The following is a 26,202-nucleotide window of genomic DNA, read 5'->3' on the forward strand; positions in this document are numbered from 1 at the left end:
ACCCTCAGTATACACAGTCCCTGATTCATTTCCCTTTCACCCACTGGTCCCTAGCAATTTCCCTGATCTCCAAATTAAGGCCTGACACAAGTCTCTATTCTACCACTGGTCAACCAAAAACAGTTTTGATGCACCAATTGACCATCTCCCAAAAGCCTCTGATCTGCTCCCTCTTTCTGCCCTGCAGCTGTAAGCAAAGAACCCTTGCTGACTTACGTTGTGGGCTAGTCACATCGAGCACTCCTCAGTGTTCCAACCTTGGTATACTGGTCAACTCCACACAACCAACATCTTACCTGTATTCAAAGTTTGGGAGAGGTAAAAGAACTTCTCAAAAGACATACCTCTAGTAATTAATAAAATGTGAAGTTAAACAAAAATGTAACTATAAGTTTATCAGAATAATGTGTGTGAATGTGGACAAGCGCTTACATGCTTGGCAAGTCAGAACAGAAATTCTTGGTCTATTCAGTGAAGATATTGCAGCTTAGTAATAGTCCTAGATAATGCTCTTGATTGGATCTTAAGTTAAGTAAACAAAAGTTAAGAATGCAAAGAAACAGACTCACTTTGAATGGTTGTGCTATTTTTGAGAATGGTGCCTCCCAGGATTTTGCATACACAACCTGAACAATCTTGCATAGTAGGCTTGCAAGGGAAAAAATGTTAGGAGCTTTTTTATTTTTATTATTTTTAAAATCACTATTTAAATTATATGATTTACTTGAAAAATTAAGTTTAAGGCTGGCTTGTGTATATATCCCTGTGCACTGAAATTCAAAGTACCTGCAATCACTCTGTGATCTACTTGAACCCTGAAATTTCTCAATTTTCACTTATATATGATGCATATGCCTGAAAGGTATCAGATTGTTGATTTTCTGCAAAAGTACAGCTTTCTGTTTCTAAAGATAAAAATTATATAAGCATCAGAATCCAAAATCTTCTATTTCAAGCAGCTTTTAACATGTTGACAAGTTAAGCAAAAGTGAATCAGAAATGTACAGATTAAATTTCCCTTGGAATACAGATGATTTTAAATTGAAGGATGAATAACTGGTTGGCCAAATGCATCCCTATTTTGCTGAGTCAAGAACTTTAAAAAAACAGCTTCATGTTTGAAGAATCTAAATACTCCCTAATAAAACCACAAATGTGAATGTTTCTGTATTCTAGTGTTCTGTTTCTATTTCAGAGTCAAAATGGTTTAAAAAGTATGTTTAAGAACAAATTCTCTCTCTTCTAATTAAGGGCTGTTCTTACCTAGCATTCTGTAATGTTGTACTTGAATTTCTCTACTTCATCATTTGTAGTTAAATAAAAACTTAAGTTGACTATGTCTGGCTAAGACGGTGACCATTTTGTGTGAACTCTAGTTTCCCTGAGGAAGAATCTTCTTGTATGTTTCATCTATTACATAACAGGAACACTTATTATTTGGGTCACTGAGTGAAAACCATCAATAAGAAACACTTCCAAAGGGTGCGAAAAATAAATTGCTGCTTACCAGTTACACATCTAGATTCCTTAATAACATGGTCTAACTTTGGCTGGGTGTATTGAAAAAGCAATTAAAAGGATGAAAGAAGAGTAAAGTAAGTAATCCTAAATTAAGTAAATTACTCACGTAAACAAAAGAAGGTAACCCTTTTAAAGACAGTGAGTACTGAATCCCAGAAGTAGAAACCATTAAATGTTTATTGTTTTCTCTAACTGAGTGAAAAGGGCAGACATTCATATTTCCAGGGCTGGAGATGAGCAGAACGCAAGCTGGCATGCAGTCAAAGAAAGAGTGTCCAAAACAAAAACGAATTGACTAGGGTTTGGGGTGATTACATGAACAGATGCTTAGTTCAGGAAGACATAGCCTAGAACCAAGGAGATTAATACAGTGGGGAAGGGAGGTCAGTGATAAAGAAGAGGATTAAACAGCTCCTACACTCTGATTTATTGGACTTCCTCCACTCAGCTAACATGGAGTTGAAGAATGTCAACCACCACACCAGGGAGCCTAGAGTGCCTACAACTGAAAGCAGGAGGATTGCATCCAGTATCCATGTGGAATCTAAACCCCCTCTTGACATAGATGTGGAATGGACACAACCAAGCCAAGGTCCACAGGAAAGAGGAATACAGTAAGGATCAGAGTGGAAAAAGTGGTCATGGTGGCTGCTGGGTGCGGGGAAGGGGAGGAAGAGATGAGATGTGGAGACATTCTCGGGACTTGGAGTTGTCCTGGGTGGTGCTGCAGGGACAATTGCCGGACATTGTATGGCCTCCCATGGCCCACTGGATGGAACGTGGGAAAGTGTGGGCTATGGTGTGGAACACGGGACTTGGGGTGCAGCGATGCCCGGAGATGTACTCACCAGACGCAATGGATGTGACATGATGATGGGGGAGAGTGTTATTGGGGTGGGGAGTGGTGGGGTGGGGGTGGTGGGGGCGAATGGGGACCTCATATTTTTTTTTAATGTAATATCTTTTTAAAAAATGAACAAATTGAGTAGAATTTGAAAAAAAAAAAAAAAGAAGAGGATTAAGTAACCTAGCCATAGGCATTTTCATTGATACCACTTGAACAAGCGTGAGATGGCAGAGCCCTTGGCACTGTCTCCTAATCAGGCTGGTAAGAACGCTGAGGAATGACAAAGGAGCTTAAAGAAACATTGAGATTGCGTGCCTATTTGACAATGACTTCTGGGGTAGAATCCACACTCAATGACCTCAAACTTCCTACCAAATTCTGATTTTTAGTATCAGTTGGGGATCATCTACATATTTTCAACATCTAGGCTGATTTCACTTTACATTTCTTAAGCAGTCTTCTAGACTGAGTCCTGTGGTCTTGTTTGTATCAGTTTTGAGGCCAAAGTGGGTCAAAGTTAAATGAGGTAGAATCCATCCCAAAATATAGCAAGCAATTATCAGTTTGTGGAATATTATAGGCAAATGCAATGGTATTTATTATTTGTTTCTGGATCTGGGTCCATAATGGAAAATGCCATTAATTTTGCCATTTTTCCTCCTTAAGAGGGGGTGGTATAATTTTCATTTTGTCCTTGGTGGAAATTAGAGCTAAGGAATGACCAGACTCTGGATAATGCTGACTTCAGAGTCATCTTTTAGAATCTCAAGGAAAATGTTTTCCTGTGTTATGTGTTATCAGAAATCTCTGTAAATTCAGCTTCTACCCTTGGTCTTCCTCATTCCTTGTTCTCTTAGAATTTGAAAGTAACATCTTGAATAACATCATCAGACAATTTCTAAAGGGGGTAAACAGCACTATCTGATATGAAGGAAGCATTGTACAAAGCACAATTATAATTATCAATCAGCCAACTAAAAGAAAATATGAGCCCTTTTTCTTTAGATTTTTGAGCAAATTGCTTTGAAGTTTCACCAAAGGGAAGTGTCTGCCATGCTCATGTGGCCATCCATATGAATGCTCACGAAATGCTTTTTTATTTAGCCATTTGAGTAAAACTCACTGAAAAGGTTTAGTGTAATAAGCAGATTGACCGTATATGGAACTTCATAGATCTGGGTTTAAATCCTACCATTGCCATTCACTAACTCAGACATTGAGCAAGTCATTTTTTTCCAAAGATTTATTTATTTTATTTATTCCCCTCCTTGCCATTTGTGCTTGCTATCTGCTCTCTGTGTCTATTCGCTGCACGTTCTTCTGTGTCTTCTCTTCTCGTCTTGTCTTCTCTTTAGGAGGCACCGGGAACCGATCCTTGTACCTTCTGATGTGGGAGAGAGGTACTCAATCACTTGAGCTGATGTGGGCTCTGGGTCTGACTTGTAAGTGTGGGACCATAAGAAGCTGCAGTCCTGCCCTTGGTGACCATGACAATGACTCCAGTCCCAGAGAAACAGTTTAGCAATGCAAACTCTATAAACTTTAAATATTCAGGGAAAATGCAACCAAATGTGATAAAAACTTATCTAGAATGTATGAAGTCCATGCTAAAAGCTTACCTAGGATGTGGAAGATATATGCTAATTCAAGCCTATTGAGCTCTGAAACAAAGAAAAATTTGGCCCTTCCTCTGTATAAAAGGAACTAAAAAATCTTGTTCGGGGCTCGGGTTTGAGACAGGAAGCTCCTGCAGTCCAGCTGGCCATCAATAAATCATTTTTTCCTTCTCAAAATCATTCCTGAGTCCTGGCCTTTCTATACGCAAATAATTGAACCTCTCTCGACTTCTACAACAGAACCACCTCAGCTCCTGGTTTGTCGCGTCTCTCATTGTCTTTTCTCTGTGTCTTTTTTTTTTGTTGTCATCATGTCATCTTGTTGCATCAGCTCTCAGCATAGCCCAGCTCTCTGCACGGGCCAGGTTACCATGTGGGCCAGCTCGCCTTCACCAGGAGGTCCTGGGAACTAAACCCAGGACCTCCCATATGGTAGATGGGAGACCAATCACTTAAGCCACATCCACTTCCCAAGAAAGTCACTTTTAAAGTCTATATAGGTGGCGGACTTGGCCCAGTGTTTAGGGCATCCGTCTACCACATGGGAGGTCTGCGGTTCAAACCCCGGGCCCCCTTGACCCGTGTGGAGCTGGCCTATGCGCAGTGCTGATGCACACAAGGAGTGCCCTACCACGCAGTGGTGTCCCCATGCAGGGGAACCCCACGCGCAAGGAGTGCGCCCCATAAGGAGAGTCACCCAGCGGGAAAGAAAGTGCAGCCTGCCCAGGAATGGTGCTGCACACACGGAGAGCAGACACACAAAATGATGCAACAAAAAGAAACACAGATTCCTGTGCTGCTGACAATGACAGAAGCAGACAAAGAAGACGCAGCAAATAGACACAGAGAACAGACAACCGGGGTGGGTGGGGGGGGAAGAGAAATAAATAAATAAATAAATAAATAAATAAATAAATCCTAAAAAATAAAATAAAAAAATAAAGCCTATAGGTTTCAGTTTCTTTATCTGTAGAATGGAGACAATAATAGCTATCTTTGAAGGCAAATAACAAAGAGTTGATATGAGTAAGTTGCCTGGTACCTAGTAGGCACTTAACAAATGTTGGTTTCTTTCCCTTCATCTGCTTCTCTATGTTGACTCATTTTCAGTAAACAATTTCTTGTTCAGTGTTTGTGAAAAGGCTCTAAAATTCACCCAACTTTTTGATCATAAAAGGACTTCACTGAACAACCTTTTAACAAGCTGTACCCAAAAAACAGCTAGAGCAGATGTTTCTTTCTTTTAATGAACGTAAGGTTTTAGCAACAGCAAAGTTACAGAGCACAATGTTTTCAAGCAAAGGTTTTAAAATGGCTAGGAGGTCAAGTCACAAATAGTCTAAGGTTTCTTCCAGCTCTAAAATGCTATGATTCTATTAAATTGCTGCAGAACTGCAAACCAAGGCTGGCCTTTATAACTCAGAAAGGATCACATGTACTGGACTGGCTACTCAGCATGTTGAAGATTCAATTAAAAACCCACTACATTCAAATGTTAGCTTTGGGATTACCACATCAAATAAATGCATGCTTCCGCTTTGTCAGATATAGCAAAGTCATTTTTGCCTGCTAGTATATTTTAACGCAGGGTGCCCAGTAGTTAAACTGGTAAACAAAGAGCCTGTAAGGATGAGAACAACAGTGCCGTGACCAGCCCAGTCTGCTAATCTCTTGATTATTGAAGGCCATTACAATGTGAGGGAATTTATCTCCATATAAATTCTGTTTAATTCTGAGATTAATAACTTTAAAGGGAAACCAACCAAAGATGCAAAGGTAAAACAATTCAATTTCTCCTTAAAATCTCATTAATTTTCATTTAGATAAATTTTACAAATTGAGTTTGAGAAAACTTTGTAATTCTAAGCATTGTTTGAGACAATTGATTTTCAGTAGCCATTTTAACATGAGGAATGGAATGTAACCGCCCAGAATCAGGCAGTGCCTCTTGTAAAGCGCGTGCCTGTGCGCCTGCATGTGTGTGTGTTTTGGTGGAGGTGCTTTTCCTTTGAGAAGATAAATTTCCTCCCTGCTACTTAAGAAGTTTATTCTATTGGAAGAAAATACTAAATGCTTTAAATATCTTTTCCTTCAGTGGACATATAAATTCAAAGTCATCCATCTTTCCCACACTGGGAAACAGGAAGAATCTGGATTATTAAGTAACAAGAGCACAGATTTCTAAAGACACTTCAAAATCAAGGTATTCTTGCCTAAGGGAGTAACAATCTATAGCAGCAGACAACTGAAAAGACAAATATGTTTTGAGCACCTACTAGGTACTGCATTTTGGCTTTGATATCTGTGAAGGGGCTGAAATCCTGGAGCTTTTACATTCCCCCAGATGATATACTAATTTTTAAAAGAAAGAAAAAAGATTTAGGATGAAATGAACTCTCTCCTACTCAAATCTGAGCAGATAAAAGATCTAAATCAAGTTAAGCGACGCTAAACAACATTCAAATTAGTGAGAAAGGCACTTAATTGTATCTGGGTTTTTGTATATATACATTTTTAAAATTTTTCTCCCCTTCCCTGTTCCCCCTCCCCGCTCCCCTCATTGTCTGCTCTCTGCAGCGGCACCGGGAATCTGTGTGTGGTGCCACTCCTGGGCAGACTCTCCTTGCGGGTGTGCACTCCTTGCACGTGGGGCTCCCCTACGCGGGGGACAGCCCTGCATGGCACCGTACTCCTTGCGCGCATCAGTACTGAGCATGGGCCAACTTACTACATGGTTCAGGAGGCCCTGGGTTTGAACCCTGGGCCTCCCATATGGGAAGCGGATGCTCTATCAGTTGAGCCAAATCTGCTTCCCTATTTTTAATTTTTATTTTTAAAGAAGCTTTAGATTACATAAATGTTACATAAAAAATACAAGGAATTCCCATATGCCTCACCCCTCCCCCTCCCATATTTTTCCCCATTAACAACATCCTTCATTAGAGTGGTACATTTGTTACAATTGATGAACACACATTGAAGCACTGCTAAGAACTGTGGACTGTAGTTTACATTGTAGTTTACATTCCATCCTGCAGAATTTTGTAGGTTATGACAAAATGTATAATGTTCTGTATCCATCATTGCAATGTCATGCAGGACAATTCCAATGTCCCAAAAATGCCCCCATATAATACCTATTCTTCACTCTCCCTCCCCTTAGAACCTCTGGTGGCCTCTCCCTTTATATCAATGATAAAAGTTCTTTCACTGCTACAATAATAATAAGTCTATAATAGAATATTAATAAGTTTATTTTAATCCATTAATCATTCCCTAGTCTTGAGGATTTGGGATGGTGATGCCCACTCTGCCCTTAATTGAGAGGGAGCTTAGATCTCAAGGGGCAGATGGCTGAAAATACCTTGCTTGCAATTGAAAACACACTCTACTCCTTGGGATGGTCTTTGTCCATCATCATCTCCTTGTTAGGAGTGAGCCCAATGAACTGGATGAGTAGGTGTTGCAACTCTGCTGAAATTCAGAGCTCAAATGACATATGGATGGACCAAAGATTTAAGTCTTTGGACATATATATTTAACAAGTACAGTGCTAATTAAAGGTTCAGAAAGAAAGGGCAGAAGAGCCGTTTGTAGGGAAACTATAAATGAGTCTAACTCTGCTCTGGGGAGCATAAATTCAAGATAAAGGCCCACTGATAGAATTCCTGAGCTTGTGTGTCCTGTTTATAGTCTCTGGATGTCTTTAGCACCCTCAGGAGTCCCACTGTTTATTTACTGTGGCAGTCAATGAGATCCTGCTGAGATATGCATAAGTGTAACCTCTGGAGTGATCTCCCAAATCACTTTGAAATATCTAAGGCATAAAAACTCATTTGTACTTATATTTCTCCCTTTTGGTTCAACATCTTTTTCTGCATGCATTGCTAGTTGGTGCTTGGTAATAATCCCTCAGCTCCCAGGAGGTTTATCCCCAGAAGTCATGTCCCATGCCAGGGGTAAGGTAGTGCATTTATATGCTGAGTTTGGCTTCGAGAGAGGCCACATTTGAGCAACAAGGAGGCTTAAAGGAGATAAGTCTTAGGCAATATATAATACTAGGCTAAGTTTTAACTTCACAGGAAAAGGTCCATAAGTACAATTATCAATATCAAACTCCTTGTACTCAGGGGATTCTTACCATTCTATTAAAGTATGTAGCAGGATTTCCCAGGATAGGAATTCAATATTCTTTCAGTTATTATATGGGTCTGCACCCATTGAGACAATGTCCTATGAACACTTGAACATAATCATATGCTCTAGAGGCATGCCCCAAGTGTACCCTTCCCCACACATCCCACCATCACCCACACCCCACATCAGTGATCCTTCCCTGCCACAGTTGTGACCCTTCTGTGATCCAAAATCTCTCCAAAAATGAAGCCAACAAAATAAGCAAATAAATTTAATAGAATAGATGGAACATAGGGCATTTTTAGCACATTAGAATTGTCCTGCATGATTTTGCAATAATGAATACAGGCCATTTTAAATTTTTTCAAAACCTATAAAAGTGTATGGTCCAAAATGTAAACCATTGACAATGATTATTAGCAATGCTTCAATATCTGTAAATCAGTTATAACTAAGGTACCATCCACATGTAAAATGCTATTAATAGGGGAGGGTGGAAAATGGGGAGAGAGTTGGTTATATGGGAATTCCCCATATTTTCTATAAGACTTTTCTGTAACCTAAAGCTTCTTTGAAGATAAAATGGAAAAAGCAAGACACTGGGAAAATATGTGGAAGAAATTGTCATACTTTCACACTGTACATACAACAGATCTTACAGTGATGGTTTTTTATATTTTTGGATGCTCACTCATTCTGTACATTTTCATTGAGTACCTACTGTATTAAAAGAAATGTGATGTATAAAAATGACTAAGAAGCTTTCTGCTTTTAAATACAGTCTAAAGGGAATAATATATATTCTTGCTTTAATTCTATGCTATATATAATAAGTGGCATATATTTTTAAAACTGAAGTGTCATAGGTATTTTTTTTTTAGGTGCAGAAAACTGGTTGATAATTTCAACTGTATCAAAAATAAACACCATAACTAAAACTTCAGAAAATTAATCACTAAAGAAAACTGGCAAAATAAAAGAAAAAACCTGCAAAGAACTACACCAAACTGTTCATAGTAATATATATTTTTTGGTAGTGGAAACATGAATAATTTTGTTTTTTATTGTTTTATTTTTCTTTCATTAAAAAACATTTTTTTTAAAGAATAAACTTAAATTTCCATTATACTTTATAAAAACTTTATATGAAAATTCTTTAGAAGAAAGAGATGAAGAAGGAATAAATGGAGTGATGGAGGGGAGAAGGAAGGAAGGAGGGGAGGATGGAAGGAAAAAAGAGAAAAGAAGGAAGTAAGAAAATCAGGCTTGAGAAGAGATATTTTGCTTTCTGCCAACTACACTTAGAAGAACCCTGGTTATTTATGCTGTGAACCCAGAATTTCTCAGTTTGGCTTGTGAAGTTTGTTAAGTTTGGAGAAAATGGATGAATGTTTACCCTGTGGTATTACAGGAAAAATTAGAATGATGGACTGATTAAGGCAAATTGTAGGCAAAGTTTACAATTGTTGGTTTGAATAAATTAGAAATAATGAAAGTAAAAAGGGGTCAGAGCTAGAAAGTGACAATTAAATGAAGACCTGGGATAGTACCAGACAGTGTAGGACCACAGATCAGGAAGAGGCTCGAAGAGATGCCATGGCATTGAATTGAGTGGACAGGAGAATGGTCATCAAACTGAACTAAAGCGGATGCTTAGGTTAGCTTAGTGTCATCACCAATTGGAATGACTCCTAGTGGTTCTTCTGGTGCCATCAAAGATGTCTTGCTAAGTTAGAACTTCTTTGTTCAGTGGCTTTCATCAGCTCTACCACCTTTGACCATTGGTAAAGGTATGGGTCCATCAGCATGAGTTCTATTTTTCTTGGTTGGATGCCATTTGTTTCTCATTTGTGTCATCTCTGTGCATTTCAGGTACACATGACTAGATGAAGACTATATCTCCAGTATTCTTGCAGGTGTTGTTATTCTGATTCCCTCACAGATCTAAGTTACTGTAGATGATCTTTCAACTGGAGACCTGTTAGTTTCCATGCTGTATGTGGGCTACTTGGTATAGTGTAGAAAATGATATTTTGGAAACATGTTTTAAATATAAAGGAATTCCACAGAAAAATCCAACTTTCTGATATCTTTGACTATGTGGAAAACCTGTCAACATTAGGCCCTAATTTGTGCAAAGTAGCAATATGAATGAGCTGAGCAATTATGCACATTTTCACTTAGATATAATTCTTGCAGACCCTTATTAATTACTCTAGACCAGTTAATCCATTTACATTAATTTATAATTTTTGCTTCAGCCATCAAACATAATTAAAAACTCAAATGGAGACGGAAAGCCCATTGCATTTACCCATATTTTTACTTATTGTGCTTTTTCTTCCTTCCTGATGTTCCAAAATTCCTTTTTCTAAAAAAATAATTTCCTTTCTGTCTAGAGAACTTCCATTGTGTTGGGTAGGTATGGTGGATACAAATTTTCTTAGTTTTCCTTTCTTTGAGAATGACTTGATTCTGGGTTCACAGTTTTCTTTCTTTCAGCTCTTGAAAAATACTGTGCCATTTGTTTCTCGTCTTCATGGTTTCTTTTATTTTTTAAAAATTTATTTCTCTCCCTTTCCCCTCCTAGTTGTCTGTCTCTGTGTCCATTCATGGTGTGTTCTTCTGTGTCTGCTTGTATTCTTGTCAGCAGCACTGGGAATCTGTGTCTCTCTTTTTTTTTTGTTGTGTCATCTTGCTGTATTAGCTCTCCGTGTGTGTGTAGCACCACTCCTCGGCAGGCTGCACTTTTTTTTCCTCATGGGGCAGCTCTCCTTACGGGGCTCACTCCTTGCATGTGGGGCTCCCCTACACAGGGGACACCCCTGCATGGCATGACACTCCTTGTGTGCATCAGCACTGTGCATGGGCCAGCTCACCACAGGGTCAGGAGGCCCTGGGTGTGAACCCTGGACCTCCCATGTGGTAGGCAGATGCTCTATCCATTGAGCCAAATCTGCTTCCATCATCTTCATGGTTTCTAATGATAAATGCACTATCATTCAAATAATTTCTCCTCTATTGGTAAGGTGTCATTTCTCTCTTGCTTCTTTCAGGATTTTTTTTTAAAACTTGCCTTTAAATTTTGTTTTCAAAAGAAATTTTCAGAAGTTTGACTATGATGCTTACCGATGTGGATTTCTTTGGGTTCACACTATTTGGAATTCTCTCAGCTTCTTGAATTATTTTGTCTCTTGCAAAATATGGAAAGCTTTCAGACTTTATTTATTTGAATACTTTCTCAGCCCTGCTCTTTTACTTCTCTCTTTTTGGGACTCTGATGACTTGAATGTTAGTACTTATACATGGTCCCTAAAGTCCCTGAGTCTCTGTTCAATATTCTTCTAGTCTATTTTCTCTTTACTGTTAAACTGGATAATTTTTATTGTTCTGTTTTTAAGTTACTGATTCTTTCCTCTGTTCCTTCTGTTTTGCTGTTGCACCCTTCCATTGAGTGTGTTTTATTTCGATTATTGTATTTTTCAATTCTGAAATTTTAATTTGGTTCTTCTTTAAATTTTCTTTGCTGAAATTTTTAGGCTTTCATTTGTTTCAAGAATATTCATAATTTTGAAACATTTTTATGATGGTTGCTTTAAATTTGTTTTTAGTTCATTCTAAAATCTCTGTCATCTTTTTGTGGGCATCTATGTATGCTTTTTTATTCATTGTGGTTCAGGATATTACTGGCTCATAGTGACAAGCAATTTTTGATAGAGGTCTGGATATTATGGCTATTATATTATGAGAAACTGGATCTTATTTATATCTTTGACTGGTTTCTTAAATTCCAACTCTGAGAGATACAAGGCAAAAAGAAAACCCATGGAGCTCACCAGAGTTTTGCTCCTTAGATCCTGAGATCCCTATCACATCTGTTTTCTTCTTTCCATGTTTCAGAATCTTTATATTTGTTTAACACATAATGTCTGGAGTTACTCAGTGGGAGGAAGAAGGAAAAGCATGTCTGCTCTATCTTTCCAGAAGCAGAAGTCATTAGAAAGCAGAGGAACTAGTTTTAATTGGCAGTGTTTTTTCCCTTAGTGGTTCATAGAATAATGATGTGTCTTATAATTGGTGTTTGACATTTGACTGAGTCAGTTATAGATTCCTTATTGTTTAATTTTGGGTTTTCCAGCATTCAATGATATACTATTTATTAACATTTTATAATCAATAGCTTGTTTTTAAAGTTCTTAAAGAAAAAGGGGTGGAATAGGTTAATACCCAAGAAGTATGAGAATCTTTCTCCATCTGGTGATTTCGTAGGTAGACAATAGATACAAGCAGTGACAAAGCTACTTTTTTGCTGTAAGACTATGGTGGGTAGGGCAAGCATGGGGAGACTTGTCTTTCTCTGAGCTAGGAAGATATACGTAACATTCTCCCTGCTGGAAAGTCCTGCTACTATTCAACAGTCATTAATTATGCTCCTGTGTTAATGAGCAGTGTCTTCTGGAAATGAAAATGTGCCGGCCTCATCACTAACAGATTTCCTAATTAACCTGCAAATACTCTTAGCAACAGAGTTAGCTGTTGTTTTAGAAATGAGTTGTTTTGGCTTTTTTGTCCTTCACTTCTCCCTTTATTCTCTCTGGCTATTATAAGGATCAGAGTGCTCTTTGATTAGCCCATCATAATTTCCTAAAGTAAGCAAGAATTTGAAAAACTGCCCATGGCACATTGTTTCATAGCTCAAACTTGCTGCTGACTCTTTTATCCTTTGAAAACTAAGTGCTTCCTTCACAATAGCGTTAATTATACCAGTTATTTATTCAACAACTATTCCTTTTCCCTTGACTGTTCATAGACAAAATTAGTGGCATCCCTTCAGAGAAGATTCACATTGAGCATTCCTGTTGGGAATAGAAGCATTTCCTGCTTTTCAACCAATGCATGCTCCATTCATTCATGTCTGAGATATATTTGCCACAATGTGGACCTTGATCCAGGATAAATAGGGACTTTCTTTTCAAAGGAAAACTAAGCTGAGGGAGGAGTTCCATCCCTATGACAAAGTTCAGATTCTGGTAAATGTAAATTTTTCACTTGAAAAGTTTGAATAGAATGCTATTTTTAAAAGAATCCCAGTTGGTTAAATTCAATGTTCTGAAAAAAATTCAATCCAAGAATAGTTTCTGAGTTGGGGCCCTCAGTGTTTCTTCTTTTTTGAACTGAATGTATTTTCTTTCACTTTAAGCATTTGTTGCAGTGTTTGTCCTAAGAACACATACTAAAAACTCAGTTGGACTCAATGTACTTTTCTTTCTTTCTAAGATAACCTATCTAAATTGATTATTGTGAAAGAAGTGAGACCTTAAATTTATTTTTAATTTTTGTTTCCCTCATTTGTTTCAACTTTTCTGGAATAAATATAGACTACCATAGTCCCTGCCACCACCCTCTTTGCTTATCAGAATTTTTACTTGCCCCTTTCCCCCAGCTCCTCAAAAAGAGACAGTCTTGAGAGATAAAAGTCTGTAGTTTTTGCTAAAGTTGATTTGTTTTTGAAGATTGGACAGTCCACTAATGTGCTGCCAGTTGCCCCAACCAGCTTGTGATTTCCTTTGTATCTCTTATTCAGTTTTAGCCTCTACTACTTGGTGATTGCAGGAAGTCAACTTTTATAACTGAATGCATACATCGTGCACCTATTATAGATCTCATTCTGCTTAACAGTTCCAAACACCTCAAAGATAACTATTATTATCCTTGTGTTAAAGATGAGAAAACCAAAAACCAGAATAATTCAGCAACTTACCTAAGGTTATCCACCTACTTAGTGGCAAAGCTAAAATTTGAAGTGCATTTGCATGAATATGAAAAACTCTCACTTGTTACAAAAGTAACATTCAGAGCCTTCTGATTGATGTACTAATTTTATAAATTAAATTTTCTCCTAAATTTTAGGTTAGCATATTACTCATCAGTACTCTGCCAAAGTGTCAGGCTCTCATGACAGACTTGTTTTGTAGTCCTGACTGAAAGTGTTGGCTCTATATCAGACTTTCTTAGTATAAGATAAAACACAACTATAATCACCTATGAGTGCCATGAGAGGTACTTTGTAGTCTTCAGGCTTCTGGGGACTAAAAACTCTATGTCAAAAATACACCTAACTTGTACAGTATGCAATAAAGAAATGCTGACATTAACGTTTGTACACGAATCAGTAGATCTAATAAATTAATATATTGGCTCAGAAATGCCTTGAAAATAATAAGCAATTTAAATAACCCAAATTTGTCAAATTCTGCAGCATTATCTTGGTCCCAGAGCATCCCTTAGGGAGCTGATGATTTCTCCTGTGATTCTTGAGATTCAGCTGAGCATTCACAGCTTTGGGATTCATGTGAAGAACTATTCCAAAATAGCAGAATTATGGAATAACTTAACTTTAGGATCAGCCTGCTTCAAGATAGGAAGATCTGTTCCTGAATATTCTGAACTCCCTGTAAGGGGGAAGCTAAACCACAGAATCCCTTAACTCTGTCACCCTAGGGAACAAATAGACTAACAAATTTGGAAGGAAAGGAAAATTTTATGAGGTTTTAACAAATTTGCTAATTATCTCTTTACTGTTTTCTGGTCTGTGAACAGTGATTAGCACATCAAATTAATTCTTGGATGGTCTGCTTGATTGACTGAGGATACTTCGAGGAACAGTAAGCAAAGAATCATCCTAGCCAATTGGATCAGTCTCTTCTCTCCCCAACCTCCACTCACTCCCCCACCTCTACCCCAAATCTAGCAATTAAACAATCTGGTGTCTTGGCACTGTGTGGACTAAAGGGTATCTTATTCTGATGTCTGCCCAAAGGTTTTTATGAAAGCCTGAAATTGCTGGAAAATTTAATGTGTATGAACTGCCAAGCATTTTTGTGGGGAAAGAGAGATCATAGGTTTCATCAGATTCTCAAAGTTCCCACATCCTAATGATTACAGAAAACTAGTTTAAAAAATTCATTGCTTAATGATCTTTTTTTCTCTCTCCCTGTTGTGTGCAAGGTTATCCACTGATAATATTTATTGATCTCAGATACTATTCTAGATGCTTAAGATATGTCACTGGACAAAATAGATGGGACCACAGAGGCTTATGTTCAAATAAAAGAAAAAGATAATTAAAAAGCATCAAAGGAGATGGGTCATTGACTCACTAATCATGGTGAAGAGTGAGCATTGCCACTCTAGATCACTGCTTACTGTCAGTGCGATTTTAGTTTCCTTATTTTTGTTTTTGTTTATTTATTTTTATAGACATTCCACAACATCCCCTACACCCCCCAAGACAGCTCTGGAATCATGTGGCATTTTTTTTGTCATTCCACTCACTGAGTTTGTGCAGATATCCAAGTAGTCTCTAGCTTACATGCCTATCAGTCAAGTGCCCTTGCTGCTGCAAACAACACAAGAGCTCGCACCATCCATCCGCATTGACAAAAGAGGAAATGAGAGACATGGACCTTGACAAGCTCTGCTGTATCCAAAAATGAAATTGATTTAAGCCACTAAAAAACTCCAAGCTCTAACATTAATAAGCCTTAGGAAACCACAATAAATCAGTCTATTAGGGTGCAACAGGGGTGCAAATTGGTGTCTCAGCTAATGTAGATAAAGATTTCAGTGCACACTGCATACATCAAAAATTTAACACATGTTGCTTGCAGAGTTTTAATGAATACAAAAAGCTCAATTGCTGAAAACCAACACAACCCAGGCATTACTTCGTTTACCTGTCAATAAAATTGTCTCTTATTTTATTTTCTAATGGTTTATCAATACTGGTAATTTGCTGCAGGTTATAAAAAGGGGGAGAAGGGAGGGTAAAGAATTTAAATAAGCCCTGATAACTAGAAAAGAGCTTGGTGGGTTATTTTTGTTCTGTTACATAAGTTAATGGCCAGATGATGTGAGGGAGTGAAATCTCATTGTTTCCTTAAATTACAAACATTAACCTTGCTTCAAAGTATACATTTGATCAGGGGTATAATTTTGCTCTGGACATATAATTGTCCTTGGATCAGGGATGTTATGGCATTTTAATACAGACTTGCTTAAAGAAGTTCAGATTAAGGAAATAAAGGACTTGTTTTATTTATTTTTTCCCCATGCAATATAACTGCATTTTGAAGTTAGCCAGGAGGAGCCAGACGCAAGATCTCTTCTGCTTGATCACTTTCTATAAAATGCAGAGGAAACATAAAACCCTTTCCTAAAGCAAGGGAGGAAACTCCATCAACATAGCAGAAATAACCAACAAGTCTTGTCTATTTTCCTAGTAAGGGAATGGCTTGTGATGATTGATTTTACCTACACAGTGACATAGACGTGAGGAGAAGGACACTTATTTTTCCCTGATGGATGTTTATGTAGTTTAAAAAAAACAAATCCATGATAATTAACTGACCATGAGAGCTCATTGATTGATTAATTAAAAAACCACTTGTGGCAGGTTAATGTATTAATAATTTAATGAAGAAATTAACCTGTACCTTATTTTATATATATATATATTTTGCTTGAGCAAGCTCATTAGAAAATAGATGAAGAAGTAATTGTGTACTTCATTCATAGAAAAAGGGCAATCAGACTTCAGTGCTAAGTTTATGGGCTTATTTGCCCAAGACTGGTTTTTCTTTTTCCCACCCTCCTCCTTATTTCCTTCCTTCCTATTTCCTTTGATCACTGAGGCTTGTGGGGATGGACAGATTTGACGACAGCTTTACCCAGTCCATTTCTGGAAAGAAATGAGGCTGAAATCAGCACAGATATGCTCCCTGTTTCCACCTGCACCTCCCAGAGGTGACTGACCCTCAGAAGGAGGGAAGATGGCTCTCCAGGTGCTTTGGGCCATTGCCCGCAAATGCTGCCACCCTGAAAGCATGGGAAAAGGTGGCCTGAGGATCAGCCAAAGGGGAGTGGAAAAGATTACAACTCCGAGGGAGGAACAGTCACTAGGGTAACCAATGCTGAAGGATGGCCCCAGGGTGACCCCCCATTTCCACAGATTGCTTGAACCCAAGGCAGGAGGAAGAGGCCCCATTAAATGACTAATACTGTTATTATCATCAATTACTTGAGAAATCAGAGAAGAATAAAGTTTGTTTTAGAAGGGTAAAGAATTGTGGAACTTCTTGCATCCTGTGTTGTGGAGCAGTTTCTATTTGCTACACACCTGTTGAGCATCTTTTTTGACCAGGACTTACAATAAGCAGACAGAAAGATATATTACCTTTCCTTAAGGGAACCAGAGTCTAGTAGTGAAGGCAGACAAATGGACAGAGAGCTGTAACACGATGGTGGTGGGGGAAGGGGCATTCTCTTTTTTCGGCAGATGGGAAAGAGTAGAGGAGGGTTGGCTTAATCTTACTGGATTTGGAAGAAGGAGTATGGGAGAGGGTGGGCAGTAGGAAGGGTAATTGAATTTAATGCAAGGATCACCATTTGCAAAGCTGCAGAACTGTGCAAGAGTGCTGTGATAAAGGACACCTGAGAAGTTCAGTGGGGTTGGGGGAGGCACTGCAGGGTATCTGGTGGGGAGTGACAGGATCAGAGACCCTCCCAAGACCCTGGTTAATGGGCATCATCAATTCAGAGTATTTACAATTAGTCTCTGATCAGGGAACTGTAGCTGCCTGGAATCTTACAATTCACAGATAAGTGGCACTCAATAGAGGATTTCCCCAAATTTGACAATATTAAAGGTGTGCATGACATTGCCAATAATGAATTATGAAGCTAAAAGAAATTTTCTGAATTATCATTAATAGTAAATAAATTTTGATTAGCAGTTTACAGGAAAAACAGAATCTTTTCTAGTCTCTCTCTACAAAATATTACAAAAATTGTTGTCATAAGAAGAGACAATCCACCAATCTACAGCCAAAAATGTAGGATAAAAGCATTTATAGAGGTTTGTCAAGCAGATGATTAATATAAATCTTATGTTATTTCCCCTCTGGATTTGTGATACTTTTGGTATTTATCGGCTTTTTAAAGTTGGTGTTTGCTATGTTTACTTTTCTCGTTTTAAATAAATATTGCTATCATCCTACTTCTGTAGTCATAGTTTCATATTATAATTCTTAAAAAGGGGCCCCTAAATTGTTTAAGTTCAGGTTCCCCAAAAACCGGATCAGCTTCTAAATAGAAGAAGAAATTGGAGAGGTAGGTTGGGAGCAGTTTGGAATCTAATACTAAATAAATGGTGGAGGACCTTTATGTTCACCTGAAGCTTCATGTCCTCATTTGACTGGAGAGGAAACTGGGCCCAGTGAAGTAATGTAACTTCTGAAGGTCTCAGAGACACTTAGTGGTAGAGCCAAGAGGACCCCACTGCTAACCTCCCAGGCCAATCATCTCTTTTATATTAAGTTCTACAAAGAGCCATCACTGGGTTAGGGGCAGGAGTGACAAACAGGTGCATTTGTTTAGGCCATTACAATGTTTGAAAATAAACTCAATGCCACTTCCTTTAGATGGAATATGCTCTCTCCTGTTCCAGCAGCCCCTTCCACTCCCACCTTATATTTAGTGGACAGATTTGGGTTAGCCCATGAAGGCATCTGGGTTTGCCACTCCTGGGTTAGGGCACTGGTGCTTGGAGAATAGAGATGTTTTGACACTGTAGGCTGAAGACATTCCTTTCCGTTGCAGCATTGATAGGAGACCGGTGCTTCAATTTTAAACTGCCATAACAACATTCATCCACAGCTCTGGTCTTTGAGTTACTGAGCAGGAAAAAGAACAAAAGCTGTATTTTCACTGCCATCATCCTTGGGGAGTAGAGGGAGTCAGTCATGCTGGGTGGTTTGTTGACATGCAATCCTGAGCAGGGAAAGCTGGAGGAATGCAGATTCTTTGAGAGAGAAATGCTGCCTGTGATGACAGCAGGCCCAGTTAAAAAAATACCTTGGCAAAGGACTGCTTGTATTGCATTTCAGCCCTTGGCTACACTACATCTAGCAATTTAAATTTCCAAAGAAAATGCAATATTCCAGGTGTTCTTAGCATAACTGACCAAGCATTTGTATGTTTTCAGTTATGAAAGCAGCTAAAAACTGAATAGCAAAGGACAAAAATCCAAACCATTATACTGCTATAAAATTCTGGCTGATAAACATAGGAAACAGTCTTGTTAGTTCTTCGCCAATCCACACTGAGTGATAACCTAAAAAGAATGGATGTGGATTTTGTCGAGTTCATTTCTCTCCTGATGCTAGACTCCAGGCCCTTCTGTAAGACACCTCAGATTATTTTGCTTAAGGATATACTCTAAGAAAAATACTAAGGTATGATGACTCCTTATGTTGTTCTTTATAATATCTAAATTTATCTGGTCCTACTATTTGCCACGAGCTTTACGTTCTTTGGCTCAAAATCGCACACTAATCTTGCAGTCTTTTCCTTTCATAAATGAAGAAACTGAGGCTCAGAGGAATTATTACAATCCAAGACTCAAGAGCTTATTAGTAATGGCAGAGCTCGGACTAGAACTCATCTTTCTGATTTCAAGGCTGTCACATACTGCTTGCTCAACACAACTGTCACAAAGGAAAGCTAAATCTACTGAGTACCAGTAGAACTGACTCCTCTGAAGGCCTATGTTGCACCCAATTATTATCTATGGGACTCGGGTCACCATTCTTGTGGCTGACTTCTTCCATATAGTTGTAGACTGTGTTGCTGGGCTTGGTTGGGTTGGCTGGGAGGCTGCCTGAATGTCCAGTGACTATCTGATCCTACACATAGTTACAGCTTTTCTTCCTAGGGAGATCTGGGGTACCAGGGCACAGGGTCACTGAGTCACCTTGTGTCCACCTCTGGGGACTGCATCTTCTCCTATACTTCAGCATCTAAAGATTTGGGGGACCTGGTCATCATCCTTGCCAGTGCCACTCTTGTATTCTCATCCAGAAGAGGCTTTGCCTATATGGTGGACAGATCATGGAGGACAGACTAGCCGCTGTGTTAGGATTTGATGTATTTGAGGCTATGGAAAGCAGTGAACAGCATCAGACCACACACAACCACGTTATAACCCACTCTGGCAGCAGTGGACTGTAGTCCCCATAGCTGCCTGCCATGTATTTTGGGGATGGAAGATGGCAGCCCCTACATGGAAGGTGATATTTACCAGTTTACCAGCCTCTTCATCCCAGCTCTTTTTTTGGATGATGAAAGTGTTTCACTGAACTTCAGAGTTCCAAAATAGTTGATTCAAATAGTTCCTGCAAGTTCAAAATTGTTTTGGTAGAAGTAGTGATTCCTGGAGCTTCCTACTATGCCATCTTTCCACAATCTTCTTTAAAAAGAAAGGGCTCTTGTCTACCTTAGAAAGCCCAGTGCTGGCTGATAAATGTGGAGGGACTGATAAAGTTGGAAAATAATTGCTTTTCCATCATCATAGACAAGAATGGTTCACGCAAAATTCATTAATAGATACTAAATTTAAGGGGGAAATTTTAACGAGGAGCAGGATGTTTTCATGTTTTTAAACCAACTTCCCATATGTTGCTCATTAGTTTCAGAAGAATTGTAACTAGACAATTAACAACACTTGAACAAGTAATGAAAGTAAGATCACCAATAAGGGTCAGATGAACATTGTGTATTTTCATCAGTTTGTGCGTTTTGAGAAGAATTCAATACCACTTATGGAGTAACCTGGCCCAAAGTACATAACCTAAGTGTAATTACGAGGAATCATGAGAAAAAACCCAAATTAGAAACTTTCTGTTAGAAAAAAAGGAGAGAACATTTGTTTTCAAAATCTCAATGTCATAAAAGATGAAGAAATGCTGTGGACAGTGTTCCAGGTTAAAGGAAACTTAAGAAACCTGACAATTAAGTGCAATATATAATCCTAAATGGAATCCTGTACTAGAGGGAAAAAATTCTATAAAGGACATTTTCAGGTCAATTGGAAAAATGGGATTCTGGATGTAGATTTGATTAAAATTTTATATTAATATCAGTTTATTGAATTAGATAATTGTACAATGATTATGTAAAAAAAGTCCCTACTCTTAGGAAATACACATTGAATTATTTAAGGGAAAAAGGGCATGATGTATTCCACTTTCTTCCAAATGGCTCAGAAAATATATATGTATAATCATCCTTATATATAATATACAAAATATATATATATGCACACATGTGTATATGTACAGAGAGAGAGAAAGATGGAGAGAAAGAGAGAGAGATAAGAGAGAGTACAAATGATAAAGCAAATAGAGTGTGAAAACTTGGAGCCATGCATCCCAGAAAAACATGTTCTTAAACTCAACCTATTCCTGCGGTGTAACGTGTAACTAGGACATTTTGATGAGGCGACTTCAGTTAAGGTGTGTCCAAGTTGAATCAGTATGGGTCCTTTTTTTTTTTCCCTCAATACGGGTCTTAATGCTATTCCTGAAGGCCTTCTAGAGAAGGTCATAGAGAGAGAGAAAGCCACAGGGGAACAGCCAGAAGCCGGGGAGTCAATGGAACCTAAAAGAGAAGGCAGGAGGGTTGTCATGTGCACTGCCATGTGACAGAAAAGGCAAGAGAGAAGGGCCCTGGCAGCCAGCTCCAGAATGCCAGAGTCTTCTGGGAGAAAACATCACCTTGATGATGCCTTGATTTTGGACTTCTAGCCTCAAAATCATAAGTCAATAAATGCTTGTTTAAATCAACTTATTGCATGGCAGTTACTTTAGTACCCAGGAAGCGAAAACATAGGATAAATAATACAAGAGACAAAAACTGAATCTGGGTAAATAATAGGTCAATGTTCTTTGTACTATTCCTATTCCTGATAATTTTTTTATAAGTTTAAAACTATTTCCAAGTGAAAAGAGAGAGAGAACAGGCATCAACTCTTACAGTCCAAAATCTGTCTCTGCCGTTTAATAGCTATGTGATCTTGAGCAAGTTAGGAAATCCCTCTGTGCTTCAGTATTCTCAACTAGAAAATTGAAATAATAGTGTCTGCTCCATAGAGTGTTTGTAGGAAATACAGGAGATAATGAATGTAATAAATGTTAGGTGTGTATTATTGTTGACTGGTATGTCTTTAATTAAGGAGGTGCTATAGCCGTGGGAGATAAATTAGGAAATAGAGTGAGACTTATGGTTTGAAGCATGAAGTAGGACACTGAGGCAAGGGTAGAGCCTAGGACTTAAGCTGAAGCTGCATCATCCATAACTCAAATGGAAAGATTTGTGGCTATGAACTGGGACAAAAATCAAGAAAGAGTATGCATAAATAACCACTTTGAAACAGCAGAAGGGCGTGACTCTGGTAATCATCTTGTCAGGGATTCAGAGATTTAGGATCCTGGTGATCTTTCTAGAAAATAATGTTCAAGAGTACTAGAGTACCAGAGTCTTTCTGTGTATATTGGGTGGTGGTGGTGGTGGTGAATATTTCCCAATTAAAAAAAGCTGCAGTGAACATAACAAATTTGATGTTTGGAAATAGGACAATTATAAATAAACCTGGGACATGTTCTCTACAAACAAAGGTTGTCTTGTGAAAAATTCTGTCTGCTAAGGGAATGCTTAATTGACAGTCTCAGGCAAGAGGAGAAAAATGTGGGCAGTGTGCATAAAGGTTGAAGGCCGTCTCTGTTTTGCCCACGTTGGTTTCCTAATTTGGGTAGTTTCTCTCACAGTTTCCTTATTTGAGGACAGCTTTTGCAGTGTTATGATTAGAAACTTAATCCACTCCACATGTGCCTGGAAGCCTGTGCGGCCAAACTGCAGGGTTTTTAGGGATGGCAGCCAAGGTGGCCCCCTGGAAAGCCTCCTTGCTGTGACCTTGGATCAAGTCACAGTTTCTCTGGCCAGTCTTGAATAATGTCTCTCAGTGGAGGGCAGAGGAGGGGCTTGTCAAGCTTTATTTACTCCTCCTCTCTGCTCTCTCCCTCCTTTAGGACTGTGGGAGAGAAGAGAACATGGGAAGGAGGAGGAGCAATCAGAAGGAGTGCCTTAGTTTTGGTGAAGGTTGCAGGGAACCAGGCATGTGGCCCTTTTCTTTGTCTCTGGACTCTCTGTTAGCTCATAGTGTTTTCCCACTAGAACAACCCTATCTCACCTTGTTAGAGCAGTGGGGAGCTGAAGAGGCCCGGACTTAAATTAAATCCCCCAGTTGAGTTACTGGGAACTAGCTCTGAGACCTGGGGAAAATTTGCATCTTTGAACCTCAGCTTTCTCAGCTGCAAATCGTGGTAACATCCTGTTGGTTTGTTATGGGGTTGAAAAATGTATTGTCCATTAAGTGACTAGGACCAGGCTCGACTCCAGAAGGTACTCAGTGTAATCACTACTAGTGCTTGAGGAGCGGTATTGTCCAACCCTTCTCAGTGTCTCATGGCTCCACTCCCAAGTCTTATCATAGTTTTGTAATTATAAGTCCCTCCTGACATGTCCACTGCCTGGGTGGCATGTACCTTTCCCTTTTCTTTATGGCTTTATGGCCATGATGCTAAAACCTGCCTCCCCTTTAACCCTCTGAAACTGTGAGCAAAGCTGAACCTGTTCATTCCTAATGTAATTAATATTTAGCATTGTGGCTGTAAGTCAATGCTTAAATTGTTATCTAGCTAATTAGGCTTATGCCTGATTTACATTTCTTTCTGTAATGAGAAAACAAACTCACTTCTTTTTCTAGGCATCAGACTGACTACTCTTTTGCAGAAACGAACATTAGAGTTGCTTTTAGGGTTATTTATTATATATGAATAAAACCAGACCTTGTGTATAAGTCTGCTGCAAAGTACCAGAAATCTGTTGGCTTTTATAGAGGATATTTATTTGGGGCAAAAGCTTGACAGTTACAAGGCCCTAAAGAGTCCAACTCAAGGCTGCTTTCTCACCAAAGTCAGTTGCCATGTGTTGAAACAAGATGGCGAGTGATCTCTGCAAGGGTTCAGCCTTAACCTTTGGGCTTGCTTTTCTCTCAGGACTTCTTATTCCTCTTGAGGCTCCATGGGCCCAGTTTATTCCCAATCTCAGTTATAGGCTATCAGGCAAATGGCTCATCTCTCTTTCTGGGAGTTTAGTTCTTTGAACCTTCTCCTTTCTGTCACATGGCAGGACCGAACTTACCAAGTTCTCCCCTCTTCCATGTCTATGGAGCTCTCTCTCTTCCTCTGTGTCTTCCTGAGTGAGTGTCCATTTATATCAGATCACGAAGAGGGCAGGTACTCAACCCTGAGTCATGCCCTACTGACATGGTTGAATCAAAGCTCTCATCTTTTATCAAGTAAACTTAAAATGTTTTGACTTTAATACAACCAAAAGGCATTACATCCAGAGGAACAGACCAGTTTACAAACATCATTTTTCTTTTTTTGGGGGTATTCATAAATAATATCAAACCGCCACACCTTGTTACAGTAGTTGCTTTAGGTTGCCCAGTTGAGCCTAAAGTCTTAATGATTTGTATTAATTATTTTCCATCTCCTCATCTCAAAGAATGATATGATATATTGTGAGTTCATGTTTGATTTGAAAAGTGTAGAAAATCCCTTCTTATCAACTGCTGGTCAGAAGTACTACAACAAAAGAATTTTGATTCAGAGTCAGAAGATCTCTGTTTGTGTCTTGGCTTTCTTACTTACTAGTTCCATAACCTCAGGCAGGTAAGTTCGCCTCTCTGAACCTCAATTTCATCTAGAAAATGGAGATAACATATTCTTGTCCAAGTGTTGAGGACTAGATAGGCTAGAATCGAAGGAGTCACTGGAAAACCATAAAATGTATGCCAATGCTAGTCTGACTTATTGTATTTATTTATTTTCCACAGTACAACTGAGAATTTCCAAAAGAGACATAAAACATAATCTCTGTCTTTGATGTAAGGCAATTGTTAAATTAGACACTACACATTTTCTTATTTAGGCTTTTGCTTTTTCTGCTGATGACTGTGGCTTAATCCTTTGTGCTTCATTAGTGTCTTAAAAACATCACAGTATCTGCTTCCTTTGAAAGGACAAATGAACCAATAGATAGGAAGACACTTTGCTCCAGGGAAGAAATGTGCCTTGGACATCTAAGGTAGCACTCTTATTGTTGGTATTATTCACCTGGATCATTTTTGTGCTGATACAGTAACATTATCACCACCCATAGTGGAAAAAAATAAATTATTGATTGCTTTGCATACTCACACTGGGTTCCAGAAAAGGTTTGTGAATAGCAAGGACTTGAGCTGAGCTCTTAAGAGGAACAATGAAGGATGGTTGGAGCACAGTGGAAAGGAGACCTGTGGTGATCAGTTTCCCACTGCATTGTGGCAAAATGAATAATTCAAGAATATTGTTTTGGGTTAGGTATTCTTTTCAGCATCTTTAAAAATCTCTCTTTCTACTATGGTGGTATCACATAGCTTTTCAATATCATGGTAAAGATTCTATCCTGAATGTAACGCTCTATGATAGCATGGTGAAATACGTGTTTCAAATAGATTATATCATATATATCTCAATAGAGTTGTTAAAAATCACGCTCTCCAAATATGTGAGAAGTATTTTTTGCATTCAAAATGTCTAATATTGTATTCAATTGATTTTGCATCTTTGTTGTAAACATTAGAATAAGGGTATGAAAATGAAATCCATATATGACATGACCATCCACCGGATAATCTGCCAAGAGTTTCGTGTGCTATACATTTTCTAATACTAAGCACATTATTCTTATAGCCAATGACCTATTTTATGGCATTGCTTGGAAAGTACTACTAAACTTAGTTATAACTTGCCTTTTCCAAAAAGGATTTGGGGTGGCTTAAAAAAGAAATACACTCACAATAATTTAATAAAATATGTACATATAAGAAGATGAAGAAAATGTTATTTGCCAGGATTTCCCTTGGGAACTGTGTTTGGAGTATATTGATGCCCCACCAAAGTAGAAAAAGAAATCCCAAAGGTATGTTTAAAAAATAAACAAAGCTGATCCCTAAACTACCAAACACACACCAAGGAGAGTGCTTTGTGTTGCTCCTGAAGAGATGGGAGGAATGTGAGAGGAAAAACAGGTATGTAATTGATGTCACAGATGAGTTAAATTAATAAATGATGTGCA

Source organism: Dasypus novemcinctus, chromosome 4, assembly GCF_030445035.2.
Source record: "Dasypus novemcinctus isolate mDasNov1 chromosome 4, mDasNov1.1.hap2, whole genome shotgun sequence".
In the NCBI taxonomy this organism is placed as follows: domain Eukaryota; kingdom Metazoa; phylum Chordata; class Mammalia; order Cingulata; family Dasypodidae; genus Dasypus; species Dasypus novemcinctus.